This window comes from Centropristis striata, chromosome 15, assembly GCF_030273125.1.
Source record: "Centropristis striata isolate RG_2023a ecotype Rhode Island chromosome 15, C.striata_1.0, whole genome shotgun sequence".
Lineage (NCBI taxonomy): Eukaryota > Metazoa > Chordata > Actinopteri > Perciformes > Serranidae > Centropristis > Centropristis striata.
This window is the reverse complement of record NC_081531.1, coordinates 18,289,048-18,300,238: the sequence shown is the minus strand read 5'-3', so window position 1 is coordinate 18,300,238 and position 11,191 is coordinate 18,289,048.

Sequence of the window (11,191 nt, the reverse complement as noted above, 5' to 3'; positions counted from 1 at the left end):
TAAGGTAGTAAATAAAGTGAAAAGTCATCTAATTTTGTGTTGAGATAGATAGGACCGGAGTTCTTTTGCATCTGCCATTGGCGGAAAGTATGCAGCTTAAGGCACTTCTGGGTTCGCTTCACTGCTCAGACCAGGAGGTTGCTGTCTGGTGTTTACATAATTCTACTGACAGTTGTGGTAAAATGCAGCAGCAAAGTCAAGGAAGAAGACTGCTCATGAGCAAACTGCTCGAGGTAATAGTCTTTCTACTTGGGTCTACAGCATTTTGCATTGCATCTACAGTAATTAGCCTGACAACTATTGGGATTTAGTCTGGCTGACCTTTGGTACCAAAACCTAAAGTATTAGGTTTGGAAAGGTTTTCCGATCCAAATGTTTACAACCGTGAAGACCTCTGTTGCAGAGAACTGGATAACTGCAGTTAAAGTTACAGCGACCGGTGAGCTGGATCAAAAAGTCTTGGCTTGGAAAGAAAACCACGAATCCTGCAGACTCTACATCACAGGACATTTTTTCTATTGATCACTGGGATGAAATTGTGTTGTTCATTTTATGATTGTATGTCTGTCACCATTATTTCTCATTGTGCAAACATTTGCTTGGGGGTTTGGAAGCTGGTGGCAATCAGCAGCAACTTTCATCATTTAAAATTGCTGCATCTTCACCTGAAGTGTTTCTCTTCAAATGGTAATTCACTGTGGTTATTAACATTATTGATTAAAAAGCAGCTGCCAGAGAGCATCAATGTAACAACCCGGAGTATGTTGGTCACTTGATTATTTTCCTAATGATCTGTATGATACAGCACTGCTACTTTCATTTACAATCAAACAGGACAGAGGAGATGTTTTCCAGACATCTTCTGTGTACCAGCTCCTCTGACCTCTGAAGTTTTCACATAAGTTATTCATTAGAATATCTCCGTTCTGTCCACTCTGCTTCTCTCAGCTATAAACTGTTTCTGGACTTCAGCCTCTGCCAATCAGGAAAGTCTTTAATGTAAATTGTGTTTTTTAGTTTCTCTGACTCCATCAGTTAGCTACACTGTGAGTCACTCTTACTGCCTCTCTCCTCCCCTTTTATCCCCCCTCTCTTGATTTTCTCCTCTGTATTCTCACTCCCTCCTTTGACTGCAGTTCTTTTGTGCTCCAAAAAGATAATTTATTTCCCTTCATCCCAGCCTGTCACTCAAGACCTCCCCCCAAAACAACCCTTTGCGTCTTTTCAACAGCTGCTTAAAACTACTCATATTTACGTTCTGTAGTTAGCTGTGCACTCTAGTGGCCATAGTAATAATTATGAGAGATGGCAGGGCAGAAGTAGTCTAACTCGCTGTATGTAGGCTGTAATCAATGTCAAGGAAGAATCCTCAAACGGTTGAATTTGAAGGATACTACGCCGGAGGACAGAGTCCTTCTTTTGCCCAAATTCCAAGGATGCATGTGTGTATCCTCTGTGTGCTCCACGTACCCATAAAGCATTGTGCACACTGGTCTACCGAGAACAAATGCCAGAATATTTAGCTAAAAGATAATAAACGTCATCTTGATACATTGACAGTTAAATTAATTGATGCGGTCTCAGTTGGTTATTAATTGTTAATTAGTTTATATATATATGCGTCAGTCTGATGATGTACTATGTGCAAAGTATAAGTAGCTATGTGATTCAGAAAGTTATACATTTGTTTATTGGGTTAACAATAGGGATCGACAGTCCGCTCATATTCGCTATTGTTATTTACCAATAAATGTTATTGTACTGTACTGTAAAATCAAAAGAGAGAAACAGAACACATCTCTATGGTGAGTTATGCGCCACTGCTTTTATGAAACTGAGAAGCAGATCAGTGAAATATTCAGCTTCATCCACTTTGTGGCTTTTACTTGCTAATTCATGGAGATTCAACTTTAAAGCATCTTCTTCCATTATGTGGAAGACTGCTGATGCCAAAGCCACATCCATGTCGTGAACAGGTTTGGGCTGAATTTATGCAGTACCATCCAATTACGCAACGATGCACACCTGCACACTGAAGGCTGTTCCATTTGTGCGTTAATAGGAAGGACTCTGGCCCGACTCCGAAGAAAGGATCCTACCAAGGAAAGATCCTTGATACTGGGATACAGCCGTAGACTGTTGGTACAAGCCTGCCATTGGTTCCACCCACCTCACACACACTATATATATATATATATATATATATATATATATATATATATATATATATATATAGTTGTGAAGAGTAAAACACCTGCAAAGAGTGGTGCAGCAGCACTTTTCTACCCTACGGGCGATGAATTGGTGTTGACTCACCCTTTAAACAGATCCCCAATTATGATTTTAAACTCCAAGGCCTGAGAGTGAGAGCCAGAGAGCAACAACTACAGCAATTTGCTTAAATGTCACATCCTCTCAGCCCTCCTCATTCCCTGCTGCCACAAAATAATGATAATAATGGTTTTAAATTATCATAATCATTTCTAGCTCTGGCTTCCATCAAGGTGGAGAGCCTCAATAATAATGTCACAGCCCATTATCATTGAATGATAAATGGCAAGGGAGAGGGTCAGGATTGGCAGTTGGTTAAGTTTAATGTACTTTTATTCAAAGAATAGTGTTTTCTAAAGCATTTGTTGGTGTTTTTTTTTGCATATTTTGATTTCCTTTTGTGTTGTATTTTGTGTTTTCATGTTAGAAAGCATTTGGTTATTGACAATTTACATATGCATCTGGCTATTCCAGGCTTCATGTGTTCCCGAGAAATATCTTGCATTAACATCCTCCAATGGGATGTTATGATCCATTGGTTCTCATGAATAGGTTTTTATGATTTCTTAGTAAAAAAAGAAACATTCCTTGTTCTCTCACGTCATAAACAGTGCAACACACAAGTGATGATCCCTGTTTTAAAACTATTAAGCTCTGCGTTAGTTCAGGCGGAATACGGTAGTCACGCCTGCTTGGCTGTCAGCTGGTCTGACAACCGCGCCAAGCCCAACCAATCACTATCACACACACACAACTAGGCGGTCCATTTAAACTGTTCTGCCTTTCATTCCTCCTGCATCGCATCACTCTGCTGCACACACTGCTGCGTTAAACCTCCCTCCACCACCCCAAGCACCACCCGTACAAGCCAGTGTAAGAGCATTTTTAGGATGAATTATTTGCAATGTTTTAATGTCTGCAAGTGTCAGTACTATTGCATATAGCATATTCAGGTTCTGCTCTGCAGGTCCCGGGGGGATTGAATGTTGCACTCTCAGCCAGAATCTGTTGCATGCTGCACAGATGCTGCCTGATAGCTTCTAGAGCAGAACCCACACCGCCAAATACAACTGTACGAACCATCTTGCAATAAATGGTTAAAATCATGACGAGAGTATTCCTGACTGAATTAACGTTTGTTCCGTTTATTTATTCATAAATATTTGATTTGGAATATTTTATTGAATTTATTCAAATTTAGGGTTTGACCCTTGACATTTATACGGGCCATATATAGGTCATCTGTACCCTTTGATCCCTCCTGACAGCAAGGCTGCCTGATTCCCAATTCCTTTTATTAAGATAAAGATTCAGTTTTTTTCTGTATTTAACCCATTTACAGACCAGTGAACACAGCACATGTGTTGCTCCCGGGGAGCAGTGGGCGGTTAGGTGCCCTGCTCAAGGGCACGTCAGTCTTTAACCTGTCAGTCCTGGGATTCGAACCAGTGACCATCCAGTTGCAAGCCAGATTCTTTAACCTCTTAATCTCTTTAACCAAGGACCTCTTCTCCAGTCTGGCGTGTTTGTGGACTCAAGTTGTATACACAAGTCTTGTGATAACAGTCTCATTTAAGTTGTAAAAATTAATTATTTTTATTATTATTATTAATAATAATAATAATAATAATAATAATAAAGTCACAGTGCCAAAAAGACTTTCACAAAGAATACGCGGCTGTATTCTTGCTTATAGCAAACCTCCACGCTCCTCTCTACTCATAATGCATTTTAGGAATTGGGATGTCCTTCATGATGACTCACTGAGATCAATTTCTAGGTTACTAGCCAGAGGAAAAAGAGAGATGAGGCACATATTCAACAAATAAGATTCAACCTTGCAACTCCTCAGTGACAGATACAGTATGTTTGATCTCTGTCTACCACTAATACAGTAGCTGGAGCAGAAACATTCCTGGCATTCCTAACATTGACGTATGGCACAGGTCCTAAAGATACTGGGCAGCGAATTCATCAACATACAGTTGCTGCTTTTATCAACAGACACAAGTCAATCACACTAATATCTGGAACTACAGAGACTAGAGACCCAGTGCAGATTGAGTTATGTCTCAGTCTTCACAAGGTGAAATAAATTTGCCTGATATAGAGAGTATATATTTATAAAATGCATAACAGTCTGCAAGAAGCTGTCAATCATCTTGATCATTACGCCAGCGCCTTCAGGCTGATGATTCACAGAAACATGACATGTTCACACCTTCAGACAAATATTACTTGGCCTTGAAGAAACTGAGAAATAGACTGCGCAAACGAAGATGAGATCATTTTCAAGACGTGCATTTCAGCACGAAGACAAACACCTTAATGATGATGATTCAGCTGCTGAGGTTATATAAAGAGAGAAGAGAGAGAGAGGCCATTCAATAACTGTTTCCACAACTACAGATGTGCTCTCCAATAATAAAAGATCTGTGCGAGACAGACTCCTTGGTGCTTTTCAGCAACACAGAATGACATCCTCAAGTGTTTTCTTTGTTAATTTTGTTGAGTAATTCATTTTTTTGTGTCTGCGTAGATTCCACATTCCAGTATTTTTCAAATACATCATGCTCAACTTCACCACACAACAGCATGTATGGGTTGAAGCTGCTGCTGTAGTGGGCCAATCACATGTAGCAATAAATCAAAGACGGCTTGCAGTGATTGGCTGGGAGCAAAACAACACAAATAGTGGTGTCTTTCTGGTTTTTGGTACAAAAAGATTGAATGAAGGTATCATTGGACTGAAAAATATTCAGTATTTCTTGGTCCTGGGTCATTTATTGCCAGCTATTGCCCAGCCCTATCACTGCCACATCTTCTATATTTAGCACATGTAGAAAAATAACTTGTGGCTTAAACAAGCAACTAGCCTAAACAATTGTAATATAAACAAATTATTGTAACAGGGAAATGACTTGACTAATATGGCAATAGAGGTTTTTCATCTGTCTACAGGACCAGACTGCCCACGCTGGTCATGGTCAGGTAATGGATTGAATTTGACTTTTTCTTCATAAGGTGAAAATAATGTTTCTTGATGCTGAGATTTGCTGTACTGTATTCTTCTTCAATGCAGAGTAGTGACAGTATACATTTGTGTCAGTAAAATGTGTCCTGACAGCAGTAGGAGTGCACTGAATATTTATATATAATACCTCTTCTACTGAACAGCTCTTTCACAGTGTATGTGACATGAGCAGAGTGAAACACCTGCAGTGTTTGTCTTTAAATATTTCTGTTCACATCTGTAGGAGTAAGTTCTATTTGTGTCAGTCAGAGTGAGTGATTATACAGGCTGTGGTGTAAAGTCTTGTTCTCATATTTAAATGGGGGCATTTATTTTTTCAAAAAGGTTATGGCATTGATGACAAAATTATGAAGGTTTTCTTGGCAGCAGTCCTAGAGTTTGACACCCAGCGTGGCTCCTTCTGCTGGCAATGGATGACATTTTTCCACCCAGGCACAGAGCAGAAAAAAAGGACACACTGCTGAGATTTTTCTCCTGACTCAACTGTCTAATATCAAGCCCAGGATGGCATCTGGGAGAGTACGTGTTGCCTGGCAACCTGCTCTGCCGTGTTTACATGTAGTAAAGCGAGAACATCATCCCACCCCTCTTAACACTCACATCGTCAGAGCAACGGCGGAGCATTGGCTGCCCTCCGTCCCCCTGCTGCTGTCCTCTGATTACAGCGTCTGCTGGCGACCACGTCGTCCTGCTGTTATATCACAGCTTCACAGCAGGAAGGGAGCTGTTGGGGGGCTCTTTTCTGGTTCCAGCTGCGTCACAAATCTCTTCACAGCAACGACTCATTTCAACATGCAGCAGATCGACTGCAGAACTGCAAATAATCTGGATGTCGAATGAAAACATGAGTGGTGTACCTTTCAATTCTACCACAAATGGAGATTATGAGATGGAGTTTCACTTTTTCCTCATCATAATTCTTATGAGAGGTTTTGCTGCCTGTTTGACTTGACGTGTCTCACGGGCAAATTCACAAGAATGCATTACTGCCCTCAGTAGCACCATGATGGCCTAACAAGCTCTAGAAACCAGCATGACAATATGGCATTTCAATAATGTCAGGGAAAGATCAGAAGTAGACAGGAAGGACTATGCATCTGAGAGCTACATTCACAATATTACAACATTAGGCTCACCGGTTCCTATGCATGCACCAGGCACTGCACATGAAGGACAAACAGACATATACAGGACACCGAATCTCACTTTTCAAACTATTCCTACTTAACTTCTTCTGACAGATTCCCCCCAGCTGCAGCGCAGCGTTAGCTATTCAACATCCAGCGTTCCCACCATCATCATAAATGTCCAATTTAGCATAAAAAATGATAAGGGAGGGTATGCTTTGTGGAGCCTGTGATTGACAGAGACTTTTCAGGTTAGAAGTGAAGCAATGTGGGTCTAAGATTAATATGTTGCACTGGCACACTGCACCCATCCTTTAAACACCAGTGGACACTCCATGCTTAGGAGCAGTGGGCAGCACATTTCTGCTTAAGGGTCCTTGACCTGGCAGTCCTGGGTTTCAAAGCAAACCCTCCGGTTACACGCCCGATCCCTAACCTCTAGGCCACGGATTGCCCTATCTATGGTACTGTGTACATTAAACAGCTGTGTACTTGTTTTTGGTTTACCTTGAATTATGGAAGTTAATTTTGTGTCAGAAACTTCATCAACGGATGCAACCAGGTTGCTGTACAGGTGCGTCCTCAGTTTCTCAGTCTCACCCTATCATCCAAGTATGGTCACTTCTGGCTCAAAAAAAAAACAGGATGGCAACAGCCATGATGCCGTAGTGTCCATATCCACTTCTTTAATAGTCTATATAGTGCAATGTAACTCTTCTTCCTCAATCAGTGTACATTGTGAAGTTACAATCCACAAACACTAAACATCCTTACCTGCGAAGGAGTTCTACAAAAAGCACATTTTCAATTACGTAAAATGCAGTTTGCATGTGGACAAAAGGCTTAAACTGGTTGCAGCTTGACACAAACACACACAGAGTAACACAGCTGCTGGCTCGTTCCAATCTTGTTGAGCTGACAGTTGTAGCAGCAGAGAAACAAACACACCTTTGGAGGTTGATTAAAGTTGGTTAAAGCTTCCTTCACTCGTTCATTCAGTGCTGCAGACATTCTGCTCTGATATTTTTCCACTTTTCAGTTTACCCTTTGGAAGCCAATTAATATTGTTTTTTAAATCTTGTGGGTGCTTCCTTGAGTATTGTGTTTTTAATTTTATTTTCTGTGTTTTAATTTAGTCTTGCTGTTTATCAGTGTTTTTCCATAAAGTTTTCAATGTGGAAAAAAACCCCAGCCTGAGCAGTTTCTTGCTTCAACTTCAATTAAATGATTATCACTAAAATATTGAAATGGGTGTTAAAAAAAGCTCAGCTGTTAGTTTTCTAAAAATCCTCTCAAACCAAATTCATGGAACCTGAGTAATTGTGCTACAGTGGAACAGGAATGGTTTATTGTAAGAAGAGCTGATCCATGCTCTCAGGCCCCGTTTACACGAAGGGAAAACGCAGATATTTCCATGCGGTTTGGCCTCTCATTTACACGAAAACCCAGTTTTTATCACAGAAAACAATTTTTTATATATGTAAGAAGTAGAAGAACACAAACAAGCAGGTTTAAAGGTATTTTAATACAATACTGTAAATAAGCATTTATGCAATTCACAAAAGATGCATGTATTTAAGAAAAAGAAAAAATGAAAGAAAATAGGAAATGGAAAAGAGAATGTATTTAGAGACAAAAGGACTTCAGGTAATGGGGGGAAGTTGTCTTTGTTTTAGAGCAGTGGTTCTCAGCATTTTTGAGTCATGGCCCCCAAAGAATAATCAGGTTGGCCACCCTTTAAAACAACAGTGAAGAGAGAACTGCAAACTGTTGTGAACAGCTGTTCCTATGCTGTTTGTGGTGAGTTTTGTTTAGTCTTAACCAAGAGCCCGTAAGCTTTGTTCATTGTGTAATGTAAAAATAATTCCCTAGTCTAAATTATGTTGTTTGACTTTTACTGATATATTTTTTATCTTTTCTTTACAACCATCTGGTGACCCTCAGAAATGACCCAGGTTGAGAACTGTTTTAGGGAGTGATGGGGGAGAAGTTGTATCAATTTTAGGGGGTGATGGGCGGAGAAGTTTGATTTGTTTTGGGAGGGGATACCCATTTTAGGGGTTGACGAACAGATGAGAGCAGTTGTTTGGGGGTGATGGGGAGATATTCTTGTTTGAGTAGGTGACGAGGGAAGAGTTATGCCCATTTTATGGGTGATGGGGAGAAGTTTTTTTTTTTTAGGGGCTGAGGGGGGATTGTTATACTTGTGGCTGTATTAGTGAAATTGTAATGTTTCTCCTTGTAGTGCAGTAGTTAGAGCTTATTGGACACTACTAGAAGCAGTTTCAGGGATAAGGGTATGCAGGTTCCTATAGTCACTGTTAAAAATGCAGAGTTAGAAGCGCAGAGCAGGTGCAGAGCTATCTTTAATCCAAGTATTGTGGGATCCCCCCTCTGTTTCTGGATGTTAACTTCCCTCAAATCAAAATTCGTGTTGACGAAAAGGCAGAAACCTACAGGTCAGTGGCAACATCCAAGTTTTTCTACTATCACTTATTTCCTGTCAAACCCCACTGCAGCTCGTCTTCTCAAGACGTACTGAGAGAAATTAGGTGGAAGACAACCTGCAGCCTCTCGGGCCTCGATGCAGCTTGGGGTTGAGAGCCACACAATGTCACACAATGTAATCAGAGCTCATTTCCACTGATTAATGAGTGCTGCTCACCAAGTGGCCGGACCAATTGATTGAACAACCTTTGGAGTATTCCCATCTGTCAGCCTAATTATAGTTAACCCACCCGCCTTCCAGCTCAACCAACAAGTCTCTGCAACAAGCAGCTCAAAAGAAAAATGTGTTTTTCTCTTAAAAATGCTGCTAAATGTTTGATTTAAATGCACTTAAGCAAAAGGGACAAAAGCCTCAACGTTAATTGTAGAGCAATAATCAGTTTCAGTACAAGGATGAATAAAATCAGTCAGAGCTGTTATCATTAAAATACTATGATTAATCATTACCTTTATCTTTCATGGGTTGTGTCTTTTTTTTTCAAAGCAGAGAGGAAGTTAAATGCTGAAATCAAGTGCTTGTGCCTGATCAATTATGTTAAATGAGTACAGGTGGTTTGAGTTGAACATCACACCTGGACTTGGAGAATCAGTGCAGCAGTGGAAAGGAAATGCAATGGGGCCATCTAGTGGTGGCGATGTGAACAAAAAGGAAAATTAAAGTCAAACTGTGGTTCTTCTACTTAGCTCAACATCCTCCTTCACTGTCCTTTCTCTCAGGAGGTCACCGTCAAGCATCAGTTAAATGCCTTTAAAGTTTTTTAAAAAAAATGTCACTGGAATCAACTTACATTAAAGTAACAATCAAAACAAAACTTGAAAGTTGTGGTTCTAGCGTCACTATATGTCAACGAGAAGAGGAAGTCTGACTGAATTTGAAGCGATACAGACAGAAAAAGTTGCTTTTCTTTTTTCTTTTCAATCTTTGTTGTTCCATAGGTGCATCTCAATAAATTAGAATATCATAGAAAAGTTTATTTATATCAGCAATTCAATTCAAAAAGTGGAAATAACACATTATATAGATCCATTACACACAGAATGAAACATTTCACGTCTTAATTTATTTAGTTTATTCTAATTATAATGAGTATTTAATGAAAACCTAAAATTCAGTGATTCCAAAACAAATTTAATATTACAAAAGACCAATTTTAAAAAGTATGTTCAATATGGAAATGTTGGCCTCTGAAAAGTATGTCCATCTATATGTACTCAATACTTGGTTGGGGCTATTTGACTTGAACTACTGGAAATTGGCTTCTCCATCATATTCTAATTTATTAAGATGCAGCTGTAATTTTCTTGATTGTGATTTGAAGGAGAAAAAAGCATTATTCCATGTGTTTTGGAGTATATTTACCATTATTCACAGTTGTCTCAGAATTGGATTTCCATCTCATTTAACCTCACCTCCTGGTGTGTTGCCATGTTTGTTTTTTTATATTCCACATATCAGGCAGTTCTTCAGTCTGACGTCTCTGTTCTGCCCTCTGGTGAAATTCTCCAGTAACATCAAGTATGTCAAAAAAATTCAGTTCCAACATGTGGTTATCACCGTCTCTCCAAGGTAAACTTGGGCAAAACTGTATGTAACTTTATGATGTTTTAAATATATTAATATTATTTGCTATACCATAATGGGAACACAGCAGCAGCATCCTTAGCAGAGGTGGTGGGATTTAGAACTCACATAATTAGTTAAATGGAGATCAGCTGTATGTAGTTAAAATGTTTCAATTGAGTGCATTTTAAAAAATGTCACAGCTGTAAATCTGCCTGGAGCAGGTTGTCCTCAAAAAATGAGTGAAGGTGTAAGAAGGAGATTAGTGAATACATATGTAGGCACAGTAAAAGAAAAGTAACTGAATGCTGTTGAAAGACAATGTGACCTTGACCTCTACACAAACTTTCAACCTGAACATCTCGACACTTTTCAACCCAGTTTGGTCCAGATTCAAGCAAGTAAATGTTTACTAGGTGACATTGATCTGAATAATGAGACAAAATTGCCAAGTTAAATTAATACTTTTATATTTATTCACTAACTGGGCCTCATTTTACAGGATTAATTGAAATGTCGTGGATGTTGGGTGTGATATGAGCACGTCCTCTTCCTGCCACCTGATCATGCAGAGGTATAAATCTTAACACCGGGATCAGCTTGTCTGCGAACAAAATAATCAAAAGAATTTTTCCTGTCAGGCAAACACACACAGTATCCAGTTGCTCCAAACACACACACACACACAGA